The sequence below is a fragment of the Vicugna pacos genome, chromosome 14, assembly GCF_048564905.1.
Source record: "Vicugna pacos chromosome 14, VicPac4, whole genome shotgun sequence".
In the NCBI taxonomy this organism is placed as follows: domain Eukaryota; kingdom Metazoa; phylum Chordata; class Mammalia; order Artiodactyla; family Camelidae; genus Vicugna; species Vicugna pacos.
Window position 1 is genome coordinate 31,148,285 of NC_133000.1, and position 18,950 is coordinate 31,167,234.

Genomic DNA, 18,950 nt, shown 5'->3' on the forward strand with positions numbered 1-18,950 from the left:
GTGAGAGATGGGCAGACAAACAGGGAGACTCCAAGAGAAGGGGAGCAAACAAAATTTCCTATGCAAAACCCTCTTCTAGTCAAGGAAGAAAACCACCACAAAGAAGTGTGAAGAGGCAGGTGGCTTAGGACTGTTTCCTGGATTCCATGAAAAGTCACACCAAGAGATGAGAGGGTAGAAGTATAAATAATAAAAGAAAAAAGCATGCATGTTTGAAAAATATATCTACATTAAGTACTTTCTAAAGAATAGATTCAAATCAGCAAGGCCCAATAACCCAATCCTTGGATATTTACAGAAGTGAGAATCCCTTCTCCAATCAGCAAGGCATCCATTCGGAGCACTGAGAGTCTACACGGTGTGGTCATAAAGGCGTCACCGCAAAAGCTGTGCTATCCTGCACTTGCGAGGAATGAGCAGGTGTGCTCGGGCTGCACACTCGCATCATTTACACCCCACAGCACCTCTACGGGGTAGGGAGGCCTAGCGAGCCCCGTCTCTGCAGGACAGAAAATCAGTCCTGGAGAGGCTAAGCCGATCTACCAGTTCTCCATCTCACAATACTTGTCACTCCAGAGCAGGACTCGAACTCGGACCCACGTTTGTAACCACAGTACTACCGTACTTTATGTGCTTTTTGTGTGTATAATACATTTGTTTCTGGCATGAAAGGGTATTTAATAAATGATTGGTTGTCTTGTCTATCTCATTATCTCACAATCTTTATATTTTTGAATTGTACACTTCCCCTGGAGAAATGAACGGAAAGAGCAGTGGTCAGAATGAGGTGGGGCTCCATTCTTTATCTGTTACCTCATCTCATCCAAGTCCCCAAACATGGAGAAGGAGCAAAGGTTTTCTTTATCATTTAAAGAGAGGGCTCCAGTGATGGTGACATACTCAACTCCAAAACCGAGTCTGGGGGAAGGGCACATGCAGCAACGAGAACAGTATCAACTGTAGGAAAGTGAAAAGAGCTCAGGGGATGGTCAATGGGTCAGCCTGATTTAATTTCAATCGATAATACAATAACACACTCTAAAAATACTAGCATGCAACGGATTTGATCTTTCTTGGCATCTTGCAAGTTTCCACAGCCCACATGTAACATTATCATGAACTAGTGAAAGGATGAGTCCACAGACAAGAAAAATCAATGCCACAGGCAGGCTGAAACCCAGGCTGGAAGAAAGGAAGGGAAAGGGCATAGTTAAGAAGAGGGGAAAGTCTGGGAAAAAGACATCATCACAAGGACTCTCAAGCATCATCCAGCAATCATATAATCATTCTTTCAAGAGAGAGTTACTTAGGTCCTATTTTGTGCGAGATTTTACAAAGAGCAGAGAGACCCCAGCGTCCATGGTGGCAGCAATTTGCGGGGCTATATTACAATTCAAATCCCGGTAACTTGCAACTTGTACTCAGTATAAAGGGAAAAAATAAAGTAAAATAATACTATGTAAACTCTACACATTGCTGAAAAAAAATTAAAGAAGACCTAAATACCTGTACACACAACGCAGATTCCTGGATCAGATTACAACATTACTGGAATGGCAATGGTCCGCAGAGCGATGCAAACATACAACGTGGTCTCGATCACAATCCCAGTGGGCTCCTCTGCAGAAACTGACTAGCTGCTGCTACAATTCCTATGGGAATTTGAGGGTCTCAGTAACCAAAACGTACTTGAAATAGAAGAACAACGTGAGAGGACTTGTAATTCTCAATTTCAAACCTTACAGCTGTATCTCCAAGTGAGATTAGAGGCCATTTTTAAGTTATTATTTTGTTTATCCTTATTTTCTAAATTCTGTACAATGAATATACCTGTTAGAATAAGAAAAATAAAAAGTAAGGTATCTTTTAAAACTTGCACACCGATTCATTTATTGGGTAAAAATTATTTTAACTCTAAAGAAGTAAACAAATATCTAGTGAAAAAGGACTACTTAAAAACAAGTGTGCATTTACAATTTTCATAAATTCAAAACTGAAAAGCACAAACACATCAAGTTTCTTGGGAGACTCGTGAAAAATATTAATAATTATTTTCAAAAATTCTAATTGAAAAATGAAAACTCAAGAAAGGGAAATTCGTGATTGATAGGCAACTGCGAACACGTGGAGAGCAAAGGCCTTGAAATCACTGTTCCTTTAACTCTGCTACTAGCTCAATAGGAGAGGAAATTCCTCACTGAGGGGACAGTGGAATCCCATGCATAAGATAGGATACACAGTACAAACTGCAGTAGTATCGGGAGTGAATATGTTAGAAGAATTCTGAAGTTACAACATTGCTGAAAAACTATAAAAACACTGACAGACAGATTAAAACACACAGTCATACATATTATATAGAAACATGAACTCTGCTCCCATGTTGCATAGAAATACAAACATATTTGTTCATTTATGGGCACTGATTACTTTATCCCAGGTAGAATATTTCAACTAAAACAAATAATCAATATTATACTCCTATTGTCAAATGTACTTGATAAGTTACTCTGCTATGTAACCATATGTGTCTAAGATAGATCTAAAATTAGTGAAAAAGAGCTTTGTATGGTTTCTTGAATTCTTCTCAAAATTCCAAGCTTAATTTTAAAATAGATCTGAGCAGTATTTCTATATTATCTTTTCCCTTGTGAAATGAACAACACAGTCTTTTTTCAAAATTCTGTCCTTACAATCATTCACGAGCACAGTATCCTCACAAAACTGCTGGACAGCAGAGCACTATCCAGACACTGTGACCAAATAAATGAAACAGAAGGAAGACAGTGACCCTATTCTGGAGGGCTTATAGTCTGTGTCAACACTGGGGTTTTTACTTGATTGGTTTGATTGGGTAGCAAAATAAAATCAATCAAGTACTTTCTTCTTTGAGCATTCTATAAGTCATGACTGTTTTTAGTGTCATTAGCAGGAAAGACTTAAGCATGACTTGGTTAGGTCAACTAGCAACAATCATCACTGGAGAGTGAGTAATAAAGAAGTTAACTGATAGCAATGCTTCTGCCTACATGAGACCTAAAATAAATCTACACTGACATCCGAAAGGAAAATAAGGAGATGAGGTCCCCAATGAGAAAACAAACTAACAAGAAATCAAAAAAGGAAAGATGTATTCATTAACGATTCCAGGCAGTAGTGGAGCATGGTGGTGAAGATCACAGATTCTGGGGACAAACATGAGGGTCTGAACTCCCACAGCACTGGGTAGCTGTGACACTGATATTTCAGGGAAATTTTCTGCATCTCAGTCTCCTATCCATAGACTGGGGACAACAACCGTACCCATCTCCTAGAATGTTCCTACAAATTTAGATATTTTATACATAAAAGTTTAAATAAAATACTTCAGATTTTAAATAATACCCCAAAAGCAGAAGGAACAAAGAAAACAGAGATAAATTGGAGTTCATCAAAATTTAAAATTTGCTTCAAAGGGAACCATACAGAAAGTGAAAAAACAACACACTGGAGAAAATTTTTTCAGATCATTTATCTAACAAGGAATTTGTATCTCCAAATGAAGAAAAAACAACCCTACAACTCAACAATAAAAAGGCAACTCAATTAAAAGGTTAATAAAGTATCTGAGAAGGTATTTTTCAAGAAAAATATAGAAATGTCAAATAAGCACAATGAAATGATGTTCAATAGCATTAGCTATAAGCGAAATGAAGTCAAAACCACTAGGAGAAACAGCTTCACACTCACAACAATAGGTTATAATAAAAAAAAAAGGGTAACAAGCACTAATGAGGACACAGAGGAAGCGGAGCGCACAGCCATTGCTGGTGGGGACGTAACACAGCGTGGCCACTTTGGAAAACAGACTGGCAGGGCCTCAGAGACTTGAACATTTGGTTTCTGTCTGACCCAGCAATTCTGCTCTCTGGGCACACACGTAAGAGAACTGAAAACAAATATCCACATAAATAATACCACATGAGTGTTCACGGCGACATTACTCATCACAGACAAAAAGCAGAAACAACCCAAATGCCTATCACCTGGTGAATGGGTAAACAGAGGGGCCCAGCCATACAGTGGAAAGTTATTCAGCAATAGCAAAGAATAGAATAGTGACTCAGGCCACAACATGGACAAACATTGAAAACGTTACTGAGTGTGAAAGAAGTCAGTCACAATAGACGGTTCCACTTATATGAAGTGACTCGATTTACATGAAATGTCCAGCACAGGCAAATCCACAGATAGAAAAGTGGCTCCTTAGGGCTGGGGGAGGATGGGGAAGATGGGAATGTCTGCTTATGCATACGGGGCTTCCTGTTGGGGGGATGAAATTGTTCTAAGATAGACTGCGATGCACAATTCTGGGCATAGAGTAAAAACCGCTGTACATTTTAATGGGTGAATTGTATTAAAACTGTTAAGAACAAAAGCACCTCGGGCCAGTACCTTCCATTGTAAATGCAAATTGCTAACTTTTATTAGAGGAAAAAGAAACTGCCCTCAGCATGAAAGCAGGAGATTAGCAAATGTGAGTTAACCGAAATTGGACAAGAGCATTTCACTTGAAAGAGTTGCTGAGTGTACACGAAATATTCAGAAATAGGAAAATCACCTTGACATCACAAAGAACATTCTGCTTCAAATGCAGATCAAGAATTCGGCAAGCCCAGCTGCCAGAAATGACCAGAGAAGAATCCTGGTTCATAAAACTAGCACCAGAGCCAACAAGGAATTGGTGGTGAAGAAAGTAGGTGGCGAATATCTGGAACAGTTTGCTGCAAATAATTTCTCCACCGAAAATATAAAAATAAAATGAAAGTGATGAAATGGTCTGTTGACATCACGTGAATGGGCTTCCTTCGGTGCTCGACTGTTCTGACCCAGATTGAGAGATTCAGGAGAATCAGCATGGCTCCTGGGGGTCCCCAAAGGACTGCCCACCAGCACGCTGACCACCATCACATCTACCAGGGTTGAATTGCAGGGAAGAGACCAAGTTCTGAAAGGCACAGGAAATATTGACAAGGGAAGAAAAGGCTGAGTTCAGTCCTGGGACAGAGGCCCGCTGAGCAGAGGCCAGAAGGCTGCAGGTGAACTGCTGTAGCCCTGGGGCAGGAAGGGATCACGGGGGAGCATATCTCAATTCTCTTCTCTCTCTCCCTCCAGTAGGAGAGCTAAAGCCTGCATCCTCCTCACCTGGAACTGTGGGTTCTGGCTGGCGGAAGTCTTACTGACACGGAATGATTATTCAAGACTCTGTGGAAAAAGTCAAGAAATCGAGAGGGAGTAGGGAGCCATCTCCATGAGCCTCTCAAATGTTCCCATATTTATTGTGTATAATCAAAGGGAAAATTCGTTAACAGTTGTGAGAGAGTAAGGAGGAAATTCGGGAAAGACAGGATGAGGCAGAGATTGTAGAATACACAATGAGTACAAAGGATTAGTGTATCTTTAGGGAAGTCATGGGGTGAGGGGAACAAGATACATTTTTTATATGTTCATTACAAAGCAGACCACCAGACAAGCCAGGTCCTTGTTTTGGGGATTATAGACTATCTAACAGTACACAAGCCAAGCGTTTATAGCTGAGGGTCTCGGTCCTTGCTTTGCAACCAGCAGAGTGCTATTTAAAACCTCAACTACACAAGCAAAGCATTGTCTCTGCTTTTTAAGGCAACGAGACTGGAGTGAGGATGCACCGGCACTTGCTTGCAAAGCAGTATCAAAGCATATTTTTTCTTCTTAAAGTTCAGAGGCGACTGGGCTGTGTTATAAATTGTTAACCCAATCATGGGCTCCCACATGGAACCATTATGGAGGACACCCTAGGATGACAAATCCTGGATGTGGGTCTTTTCCTGCCATCTTCAGCCACTCTAGCAGGGTCTAGGCACATCCGTGAATAACGATCCTACGGAACCACCCACTCTCTTAACTCCTGGTGCTTGAAACTTAATTTTAGCTCTACACAACTTTCCGTAGAAAAGTTTCAGAAATAAAAGATATAATATTCCTTTTATATCTCATCATATTACTGATTTTTCTGATTGCTCTATGCTGCTTCTACTTGGTAAAACACCTCATTCTGCAGGTGAATTCAGTAATTTCCATTGTGCATTTCTAGCCAGTTTGGGCTCGCTAACTTCTATTGGTCAAATATCGATACACTTAATTGATTTCTTTGTTTATCAATTTCAGCCAGGTGGAGAGGGATTGTCACTCGTTTCCTCAGCTCAACCTCAACTCTTTTCTCATCAACTCAGGCCTCCTGAAAACAAAACAAAGTATTTGTTTCCCTTCTACTCTTTCCACAAACCCAACAGGAAACATCAGCCTGGAGAAAGAATTCAACACAAATGTTAAAACAAAAATCTATAAACCTGAAGCAACTCCATCTCCGAATCATGATACACAATGACATGAGAATAATTGTGTCAGCCACAAAGCATGAGGGAGCCTGACTACTGATTCCTATTCTTCAAAGGAAGGAAGGAAGGTTTTCGTATTTTTTATTATCATTCTTGGTCATTGTTTCTGATTATGCCAAAGAATAGTTTATGAAATAATTATGCACTGCAATAACAGATTTTTAATGTATCAATTTTAGAAGGCATTCAGAGGGGATAGGAAAACCCACCTCTGTAAAACATGCAAAATTTCTTCCCCTGTTAAGAACACGAATACAAATTGCAACAGAGAATTCAAATTCTTGTGGAGAGGAACAAAAGCCACAGAATCAAAGCAAAGTAATTACAATGAGTCAATTTAAAATTCACTGAACAAACATGCTCAATGCATACAAATAATTTCAAAGGCACACTGCAAACCATTCACTTAATGATCTGCAGGCTAGAGGAAGAATTTCCCTCTTTAACAGACAACAGAAATCATTAGGGTGCCCCACCAAACCTGGAGCAGAGAACAATCAGGTTTTTAACAGTTCTGATAAATCAGCATGTTCTAAAGATCAAAATCCAGAAATTTTAAACATTCATTCAAACCACAATGAACCAAGCACTTAAAGAAAAAAAAAACACAAAGAAACTAAGCACAGAGATCATTTAGATAGATCAATGAGAATTTCTTGTACCGCTGGAAGAAAGAACAGGCTATAACCTTTTACTTGAAAAATAAAACTTCTTTTAAAGATAAATGCTAAAACACATTTCATCATTCATGTTGCCTTTAAAAATCTGAGGTACTTGTATCTGATCAGAAAAGCAATTCTGAGTAATAGTATGTTACAATTCAGTGCCAGTTTGCTTTAGAAGAAAAGAGAAAAATTACTGTTTCTCATTCTGCACAAAGTTTAAAGTACCTCCCTGCCTCTATCTCCTACCATTTCCTAAACTCAATCTCCCTAAACTTTCTGAAACAAGTATGAGAAAGTCTTATTCCCAATATGCCAAATGACAAAAGAATATCAATTTATTTGTGTAAATATATGCCTACACCTTGAAATGGAGGCGAAAGTTATCAGAAGTCTATATGGAACTTCTTTCTAACTTCCTGAAATCACACACACAAACGTTCACACAGACACAGACACATACCCCCTGGATTACTGGGCACTTCACAAGCTTAGTACTTACAACTTGTAGAAGATAACTTTGTAGTTAATTTAAAATACAAATCTGTCAGCTTTTGAAAGTCTTCATCATCTGCTAAACCATCTAAATATCAAAGAGACCCAATTAGCCTTCTCTGTAGAATGTAATTCCCTATGATGGCAAAACAGACCTTAAGAATTACTGGATTAAAGATTCATGTTTATCACTACCTATGATCGTTTTTAAGCACATTAACAGATTCAGAAATGTATGTCTCATCAACAATTATTCCTATAGAAATAGCATATGTGTTCAATTGTCTATAAAGTGACTAGTTCCTATGATGGTGTTTAAGAGCTATTTTGTGTATAGCAATATTTATATTCAAGTGCAGAAAAGGAGGGTGTGTATTACTCAGTTGTAGAGCACCGGATTAGCATGCACAATGTCCTGGCTTCAGTCCCCAGTACCTCCAAAAATATAAATAAACTAAGTGCATATTTAAAAATAAGAATAAACACAGGGAAATATACACAAAATGTTATGATATATCACAGAGAAAAAATGTGACAATGAGTGTGTATATGTCCATGAATGACTGAAAAATTGTGCTGAACACTGGAATTTGACCCAACACTGTAAAATGATTATAAATCAATAAAAATGTTAAAAAAATAAAAATAAAAATAAATAAATAAAGTTGCAAAACAAAAAAAAAATAAAAATAAAGTTATAAAAAAATGCAGACTAAAAACCACTGCAACCTAGGTGCTACAATTATACTAACAAAACAAGTGTTTCTATCAAATATTCACTATATGCCAATCACAGAGACAACCACAAGTCACACCTGGAGCATCACGTGTGATTCTCAACAACCCTACTAAGTAGACACGGATGAGAAACCCGGCTCTGCGGATGAGGAGACGGAGCTCGGAGGAGCCGGGGACGCTGACCGTCCTGCTCCATGTGACACCGCGTCAGCCCAGGGCAAGCACTGACAGTGCTGCTCTGAGGGGACACCCAGCTGCATGGACCCTTGGGGTACTGGGGAGCTCCAGAAAACACTAAAAATTTTTCAGTGAAAAACCAGCTAAAATATATTACACTGTGCCGCATCCCTTAAACAGGGAACGTGAATGAGACCTTTTTGATGCCTCCGTGTCCTTTCTGCCATCATCAGTTACTTGCCCTCACAGCGCGACCAGTGAGGATCTGGATCCCATATGAAGTGCACTCAGATGGCAGAGCTTTTAAAGCTGTTTTATGAAGTTTGTAAGACTCTGTCTATGCTTCACAGTGGCGGTCATCCATCACTTCTCACCAGTGTGGATGTACCACCTGAAATCATTCCTTTCTGCTTTTTAAAATCCCTTCATCTACTCCAGACTTTTCAACAGCAAAGAAGCAGCTCAACCACAGACACTGGATAGCTTTTCACCAAATGGACTCGAACAGCCCATCTGACTACCTGGAAGCCCTTGTCTTCTATTAAACCCACTTCCAGGTACTTCATCATTTTCTGATTGGTGGACTCGGCCTCTGACTGGCCTACTCAGAGAGCTCCCAACCTCACATCCAGGGGTGGGAGAGGACCCTGCTGTTGGGGGTAATCAGTGAGGAAGGTGGACATCCTTCAGCCACGTCTGCACGGGTAGAAGTGCCACAGCGTGCTCAGAAATTATACCGTCATCACCCCTGGGCTCCCATGGACTGGTTTCACATTAACCAAACTCATGAGACACTGATGCAAGAAAACCAGAAACTTAACTTTTTAATGTAACAGAAGACGTGAATCTATAAACCAGACTGAAATATCAGAGTTCAACCATGAGTACATTTTCTCCTCCACGGCCCAATCACGGGCAGGCAGTCACATGGCAAGCATGGACAGAAACGGAGCAGGAAAGGTTTCTAGATTAACTCAATGGACTAAATTTCTATTATACGAACAGATCTACTGCCCAGAAGTCAATTAACGCCAATCACGGTGCACTCTCCGTGGACAGTGGCAAGACATGACAATGAGCACCCGTGTAACTCTCCTTTCCCTGTCCTTTATTGGCTAACTGATGCACAGAGGTACAAAGATTCAGGGATGCTGATAACGCTAAACACCCAAAGCCCATCTCTGGGAGCATCAAAACCAGACAGCCAGGGTTTAAATACCAGCTCTGCCAATTACTAGTTCTGTGATTTTGCCAACTTACTTACCCTCTGTGTGCCTCAATTTCCACACTGTAAAACTGGGATATTAATCAAACCTTCCTTACTCGCTTGTTGAGAAGATTGAAGGATTCATTTCTGTAAAACACTCAGAAAAGAATGTAGCACATTTTGGGTGTTCAACTAATGTCAACTTAATATCAAAGTGATTTACAAGTCTCCCCTCTAATCATCTTATGTGTTTCCTGGCTAGCCTAAGTCCCAAAGAACATCCTTATTTCTCCTTTTATACACTCTTGGGGAGCACCCTTATGATCCATCCAACCACCTGTTTAAACTGAGGGAGGGGATGCCTCCTAAACACTCCTCTGGGCCATGGAGTGTGCTTCTCCCTTCACACCCCTGGCCCCTGGCCCACAGCTAGCACTCATCACACTAACAGAGTGAGGTGTGAGCCCGGGGAGACAAGTGGGGCATGTGAAACCCTTCCTTTCACTCCAGTGTTGGTCACCATTGGGAAGCACCTGGGATGCTCAGCTTCATGGCAGGAAAGCCCTATGCATGAAGGGGCACGTCTTCTCAAGGGAAGGCTCGCTGTGGCCCAGAGCTTCATGGGACAGGGTGAGTCTCTACTTCTGGGACACAGTATCATGACACGCATTTTCCCACAGCCTTGAAGTTCATGGAGAACGTGGCTTCATCAGTAACAAAGAAGACATTTATCGCCTGTCTACTCTTTTGTGTCATCTCTCAGTTGGCTGCTGGAGACAACATGTGTATAAGTATTGGATCTCCTTAAGCCCCAAAATATATGAAGTAACAAATAATTCTGTGGCTTAACATTGGTTCAGGGTGACTGTGTAACAGTTTTTACTCTGCTGATGCTAAATTATGGGTATAGGAACTATGGAACCTCCTCAAATATCTTTCATCATAAAAACAGCTCTTCTTATTTTCCTGTATATTCCTGTCTTCACCACAAAGAGCAGATACTATAAATTCCTGATGTAGGATGAGGCTGTCGCCACAAACTGACTCAGCTTGAAATTAATATCCAAGATGAAGCAGCGGATACACGTAAATATTCACGATTGTCAAGTCTGCTCACGGGTCTGGGCCCTTCACTGCCTGAACGGGGGTGAAATCCCCACCCGTGTCTGGGAGAGATACACGGCTCTTCCCGGGGTCACCCAGGCTTCACGGGCTATTTCCCCCCACAGACTGGCTTCAACGATTTAAAGCTCTCAAGGTATTTACACCATGCAAAACTAAAAGACATTTCTGCAGATGGAGCACTTCTCAGGCTTAAATCTTTTTTTGCCTACAATCACCCAGGGGGAAAAAAGAAACATGACTCTGCAAATTCTCTGACCCTCACCACTCACAGGAGTAGAACGGCCACAGCAGAAGATGGCTCTTCACATTGCAGGATGAGAACAAAATAAAGACGCCCCAACAGGCACTCCCAGAGACAGCGCTCAGCAGTCTTCTGCACAATCACGGTTGTGCAGCCCTCATCACCTTCTATTTCCAGAACACTTCACCAGCCCAAAAGAATCCCCCTATCACTAGCATTCACTCCCTAATCCCCCTCCACTCAGCCCCTTCCAACCATCACCTGCTCTCTGCCTCTGCATGTGCCTATTCTGGGCATTTCAGATCACTGAAATCAACAATTTGTGACCGTTTGTGTCTGCTTCCTTTCAAGTAACAAGCTGTTATCAAGGCTTGTACATTTTGAAGTGGTATCAGCATCTCTTTCTTTTTTTTTTTTGAAAACTTTAAAGATTATTAGAAGGTGGTAAGTACTATCAAAAAGAGTAGAGTGGAGCATAAGTGATTGGGTTTCAAAGGGAAAAGTGTGGGTTGAATAGTCAGGGTGGACTTCCAAAAACAGGTGGCCTTTTTCATTTTCCTCTTTTTTTTTTTCTTTTTAATTCGTTCTTACGTGTGAATAATGTTCCACTACATGGAGATACTACATTCTGTTCATCCATTCAGCAGCTATTTATGGACGAGGTCCAGAAAAATGAGTGTAAGAGGTGACTAGCATGGATGGCATTTAAGCAAAAGCAAAATGTGCTTTCAAAAAAAGCCAACAAACAGAGGCACAAGGAAATTCAGTGCGTTTCTGAGCAAAGTGCTTGCTTGCTTCGGCAGGACTACCATGCAGGACTGTGGCGGATATTGGCAGGAGTCATGGTGTGGGAGTCACCTGAGAAGACACCCTACTGCAAGTAGCTCAGCCAATTCTCCTCCCTCATCCTGTATTGTTAGAGCAATGTTTCTAGGTTACTCTTATTTCAAGTAATAGCACTTTAACTGCATATCTGATCATCTCCATCAGACCACCTTAACTCCAAGCCACAGAAAATCATTCACTGACCGGAGCAGCTCCAGGACATAATGGTGACGGATTAGGGAGTCCTGTAGCATTCCAGCCTGCAGGCACAAACCCCACATGTGCCCTGGTGATGTCCAGAAAATAAAATGCATGGAAATATCTCACTGTTTGTACACGACACCTGCCCTCAAATTGCCCCAAAATCATGCTGGCAAAGCACTACTCAACCCTCTCACTACAAAAAAAAAAAAAGCTAAGAAGGCAAATTTAGGCTCTTCCATTGAAAACCAGCAACCATCACTGCCAGTATCTGAGCTGGAATGCTCCTGACTTCGAAAACCACTACGCAGTTACTTTTCAAGCATGAAACTCATAGATGTATTCCATGTAGATGATATTGCAGTAGGATTTTTGTTTTCAAAATTTCCACTTGCAACATTAGCACAAGAAAGTTTATGTTTAGGCTTTAAAAAAAATCAATTATCCTCCACTTTCTTAATTTTGAACTTATTATTATTTTATCAATTGGGCTATGCTACGTATTATAAACCATTTGATTTCTGAAAACAAGACCTTTATGACCTCACTATTTCAGAGAAAACATTAACGATTCTATGAGAGGTGGGGCCTGGGGCGCCCACTAACAGCTCTTTAAATACTGACAAGGATGTGCTATTAAGTAATGCAAAGGCTCTAACTCCACATTAGCTCAGAAAGCAAAGAAACTACACCAAAGACTTCCTTAAATATTTTATATACTCCTATTCTTTTGAATATTAAATTTCTTAAAAGATATGATTTTTTTGAAAAAGGAAACAGCTGTATTAAATTTCCTCTCACCAAGAAAGCAATCTTTATGAAGAAAAACACCCCTATGTAAATCGAAATGCCAGGACGTTTCTATCTAAGTGAACATCCAGATCTGAACACAAACCTAAATCCAATCAGATCTCACTCGAAGGAGCTCAACAAAGTCCTGGGCAACTCTGGAAATTAGCTCTTTTGTTCCAAATGTTGGCTGAGCTAAGATCATCACACTAGGTAGGGAAGGAGAGAAGAGGACAGTCCAGCTGGCGGCCACCATCCGTTTTCTTCCAGGCACTAAGTGCCTCTAGGGCGGCCCGCTAACAAGCCCCCCATAAGAAAAGCCGGCATCCACACTGCCCCTGCCATCCTCAAGAAGTCCCGATGCCCATATTCCAGCCTGTGAATGGTCTTCTAATGATCCCCCATTTGGTGGCACCCACCACCTCTTCGCCGCTACACAAACACACAGAGCCACGGCAGCCTTCCCAAATCACAAATTTGATTACATCAACCCCCACTTCAAATGCTTCAGAGGCTCCCTGTTAGAGATCTAGCCCCACCCCAGACCCTGCTCACCCAGCCTCACCTAAGTACACAGGTCCTCAGTGACCTCAGGGGCCCCCTGACCTGCTCCTACTTCCCACTTGCTCCAGTCTCATTTTGACTGTTTCCCAAGGAAGCCTTCCCTCCCTCCAAACTCCACAATTTGTTCCTCTCTTCCTAGAACATTCTAGGCTAAGTCAACTTCTGACAATGCTAAGCTCTCGAGAAGCAAATACATTTAGCTTACTAATGTGGCTACACTCTGTCTCCCCTAGACTCACAGAAGTGCACGTGTAATGAATAAATGAATGACGGGTTGGGTCTCAAAGGGACAGACATACATGCTCTCTCCTGTCCCGACCCATCTGTCTGTAGAATATCAGAAGCAAAACCAGAAGTTCCTTTCCTGAGGGTCACTTCTGTTGACACCCTTCACTGCCTACTGTGTCAGTACTAGTAAAACTCAACTTATTCCAAAGCCCTACATCCTGGACTCTCTCCAGTGCCCTCCCCAGCAGGGGCTCCCTCCACCCTGGACCACATAGGGCACTCTCCCCGGGTCCCCACGCCAAAAGCTTCCAGGCCTCTGCCCGGGCTGCACCTGCGACCTGAGCCACATTCTTGACTCCTTCTCCTGGCTGACTCTTACTCTGTCCTCACAAATGAATGTAGAGCCCATTTCTTCCAGGAAGTCCTCTCTGATAATGTCCTTTATGTCTTGTCTGGCCTCTATCTATAGCAGCAGTACATGGTGACCAACTGGGTGTTTGCCCGCTCCTTTGAGACCACGAACCCTTGGGGACCACGTGGGAAGGATTGAGAGATTACAAGACGGTTGAGGGAAGCAAAAAGCAGAAATCACAGTCCAAGTCCCAAATTCAAGGATACTTTCTCATAAAAAAGTATAAACTATTTCACACGTGTGCAATTTGGCTACTATTTTTGTGGCTTGTGGACAGCAAAAACTTGGTGTTCTAGTCCAAAACCCAGGTTACATGCAAAGAAATGTATATATTCATATCCAAAGGAAACCAGAGCTGCTCAACAACAGTTTGCAGTTAGAACTGAAAGGAATTTTGATAAAGGCAATCTCTCTCTCTCTCTCCTTTCTTTTCTGGAATCATATAATTTTAGAAGTATTTGCGTGACTAACAGATGGCTACAGCCCGTGATTCTGCACTGGAGTGTTTGGGGCTGAGGAAGACCAGATTACATTCACTCTGTAAGTGCAATCACACCAACACACTGATAGGTGCCGTGGTCGTGCAGCTGATGTTCCAAAGCAGGCAACCTTTTTCGGTAAGAGAACTCTAAATAGAAAGGAAGAAATGCAATGTCCTATACTGAATTTCATTTGCTATATGCTGAAAGTATATCTTGACTAATGAAACCCAAAAATAAATTGTCAAGTCGGGTTTCTTCATCTGACTGTTTTATGCTAACATCGGATATTAAACCCTCACTCCATATGGAAAGCTCAGGCCTACGCTGCAGCACGGTTACATCACGTGGAAGAAAGCCGACCAAGGGAGAATTGGAGAGTTCCCTGTAAAAGCTGCGAAGTGTGGTTTTGAACCTATACATCATTTGCAACCACATAATCGACAATGGAGTTAGACGTTACCTTTGTGGGGCGAAAAGCACTGCATGCTTCAGAACCATCAAAGAACGCTGAGCTTTGTGAAACAGTCCTGAGGCACTTAAATCATACTTTTTCTGAAAGGCTCCTAATCTGACCCACTTCACCATTCCAAGTATAAGAGGGAAGTACTGGAAACAGTAGAGAGAACATGCCCTTGAAGTCTGACAAGGTCCTGCTTGAATCCTGCTACAGCATTTACCAACTGCTAAGCAGACCAATTCCTTAACCCCTCTGAGAAGGCTTCCCAATCTGCAAAAGGGGGCTGCCACCGCCCACCTGGGAGTCATGGATGTGAATGAAATACGCAAGTAGGGCGGCCGACTGGTACCTGACACGGGGCCTGGCTAGTTTCCCTCCGCTGCCCTTCTCCCCCTTTAAACTTGCACTGATCCCCCTGGTAAGGATCAAGCCCCCGGAACAGACTGCCCCTATCTTCTGTGTATCCCTGGATACATGCCTTACCCTTAGGAGGCCAGAAAAACAACTGCCTCCTCCCAAGTCACTAACAATATTCTTAAGAGTCTGGGTATTTTTAACTCTAGTTTTCAAGGAGACTATTCCAGAACTGTCCAAGCACCATTCTCCAGGTTGGCTCCCCTCCCAGTGCCCATTCTTCTCACCTCAGATCCTCTGTCTGACTGCCTTCTGTTCATGGGAAAGCGAGTCCGGTAGGGTGGGGACTCCCTAGGCCTCCCTCCCTCCCTCACAGGTGACTGTGACTACCTTCTCCCCACTCCAACTCCAGCTTCTGAGGATTCTAACCTCCCGTATCCTGCAGCCTCTACATCTTCCCAAGACGCACAAGTGGCCACGACCCTCCCTTCAGATATCTTTCTGTCTGGCCCTGCCGACCCCCAGGCCCCTTAAGGATAAATGGCATTGCTCTGAAAATGGCAAACGCCGCTGACTGACACACCAAAGCTACATGGTCTGGGCTTTCCTCCAACCCAGGCACAGCCCTGCCTCCCCTCAGCCTCAGTCTGCAGCCCTCGAGATGATCTAATTCACATGCAAGGCTGTGAACACCAGCTAAGAATGACGACTCCCAACGTGTATCTCTAGTCCGGCTCCTTCACTTGAGCCCCAGTCTCATAGAGCCGAGTGCCTCTTTGAAGTCCTAACTTGGATGAAAAATGGCATCTTAAAAATGCCTCATGTCCACCATTTACTCTGGAATTTGATTCCTGGCAGGTACCTCTCAGACTCTTCATTTTAGTTACAGCCCCAGCACCCACCTAGATGTCTGAGGTCACATTCAATTTCCCCTGTTCCCTACCCCCGTCCCTGCCCTGGAATCAGTCCTGTTATTTCCGACAATAAGCCCATCTCAAGTGTGGTTCTGCAGGGACCATGGCCAGAACCCCACAAGCTCACAGCATGGTGCACTGAATAACAGTCCTCCGTAGGGTGCTCCCTGGAGGGGGAGGCATCTCCTGCCGCTGGTCACCTCAGAAGGCATGGATTCTCACACAGGAGGCCCAGGAGAAGGGACTCAAGGTTTTCCCGTGGTCTGAGCTTTGAAGGGCCCGAGGTCTGGGGGAGCTCCTAGTTAGCAGACACACTTGCCAGTGAGCAGATGAGGATGGGGGAACCCAGGCAAGGCTGTCCTCACTCCAACTCCTGGGCTCTCGGGAGCCACGGGAAAGGCCTGTGTCCAGGGTACAGCCCGGCCATTACAGATCCCAGCCTGCAATTGCCAACCCGGACAGCCTAGACTCCATCTACTTGAGACACTTATTTCTGTTCTGTTCCCCACCCAGAATGTGATGGACTCATTCAGATATTCTGGCCTGTCTTAAGAGAGACAAATTCAGTGAAAAATGAAGTGTCCACATTTGGACCAGAGCATGAAAGGAGAAACAAGGCCTCATGGTCAGCATGATGGTGGTGGCCAAACCCTTTCACCGGGTGAGATGAACTATGGTGAGGGTGAGAATCCAAGGTCCTAGGTCGGCCAAATCATCTTCCTTCACGGTTGTCTGGGGTGTTGGAGACTGACTAACACAAACTAACGACACCGCTATCAGTGGTGGACGTCAGCTGCAACAGAAACGGATTCAGCTCTTTACTGCCAGCATGGGTTAAAAGTAAATGCCGGGGCAGGGAGGTCTGCACGGCTGCTGGGGCAAACCACAGACCCAGCTCTGAATGCCCACTGACTGGAACAGAGAGGAAGCTACGGCCCTTTTAGCTGTCCCTGTGTCCAACAGATCCAGGTGAGCCAGCTACTTAGGAGAAGGCCATGTATTCCTGATACTCAGAAAAACCAGCCTCGTAAAGGGAACAAATAGTGGCATGGATTTTAGAACCTATTCTGCCCCTTTATGTAGGCAAAGTAAAGTAAATGGCACGGGGAAGTTGAATGCAAAAAAAAAAAAATTAAAGAACCAAACGGTGACTGCTTCCTCCAACAGCATCCCCTGCAGCTGCTCACTCCCGAGACGGCCACTTCCTCACCAGTGACCGCCGGCCAGGAAGCGCCGTCACGCACTTCACACAGAGACAGCCAGGAATAGCGGGCCGAGCACGTTTCTGTAAAAGCAAGAATCGAGCAAGATGCTGCAGAATTTGACTTAACAAGTTTAAATACTCCATGAAAAGAATCCCTCAGCAGCCGCCTAAATCAATTCGCATCTCACTTTTTCAAAACAATCAAATTTAATAAGGACGCATTTGTCACAAAATAAAAGTAGGACCAAACAGGTTCCTCAAAGCAAGGATTTTAACAGGTATCAAACACCAGTGGGTAATGTGCTAACAAAGTAAATATTCCAAAATATTAGAAAATAAAAAATTACTAGGATAATACATGGATCAAGACAGCTGTTAAGTTTTTGCTTTTAAAAGCGATTGAGACAGCACGGATGGTAATCTGTCTATTTCCAATGCAGGGTGTGCACAGCCCACATTTCCAGATGCAACAACATGCTCACTGGGCAGTACAAGTGAAAAAGGAATAAAGAAAAAGGAAAAGAGGAACAAGAGAAAATTAGAAACACACAAGAACAAAAATGATTTTGACAGCATGTACAAGAATTTACGTGAGTCTGTGAGGCCAGGAACGCGGGGATGGTGAGACTCAACCACACCTCCTGCTCCAGGGAAAGCAGGGGCCTGAGGGGAGCGGTGCTGCCGGACGACCCCAACATGTTCAGCGCCCCTAACCAAAATTCCACCTACAAGAGTCTAGGCAGATTTTGAGCTACAATTATGTTCGCATTTCAGTCTGGACCGTTTTACTCACTTCCACCAAGAGTAGCAGGAGAGAATTAGGCTCTGCTCCTGCAACATATCATTGTTTAAAAAATTAATGACTGTGGAATACTAAAAGCAACAATGGGGTAAAAGTGACTGGAGGAGAATGTGCTTGACCCGAGCTCACTGGCCGCATTATCTCACTGACGTTCAGATGCTGGCTGAGCTCTTATGGTACCAGAACAGACAGACCCAAGAGGAGGGAGGTTTAATGCGCTGCTGTATTTTGATGCCGGGAGCCATGCCTGGTACATGAGGTTCTGGGTAATCAATGGTGACAGTGCCAATCACTGTGGGCTAAGTACACATCCGGCTAATCCGCCAAGTCCCAAGGGCAGACTTCAAAAGACAAAAACAAGGTGGCATTCTCTGGTGGGTCTGCAGACTCAGAGACAAGCATTTGTTGAGCAAAAATGTCACCAGTGCCTCCTATGACAACAGAGGAGGCACTGGTGTGGGGGCTGGAGCAGGGTTCCAGGCTTCCACTGCTCACTCACCAGTCTGTCCAGGGGGAGAAGGTGGTCCCTGCTTACGTTGCACCGATGCACCTACCTTGACTAATGCCTGGGGCCTCAGCAGGAGTTGACAGGTGAGGGGAACGGAGCCAGACTCTATGTACCACGGTGCTGGCAGCTATGCCCTCAGCAGTGCCCAG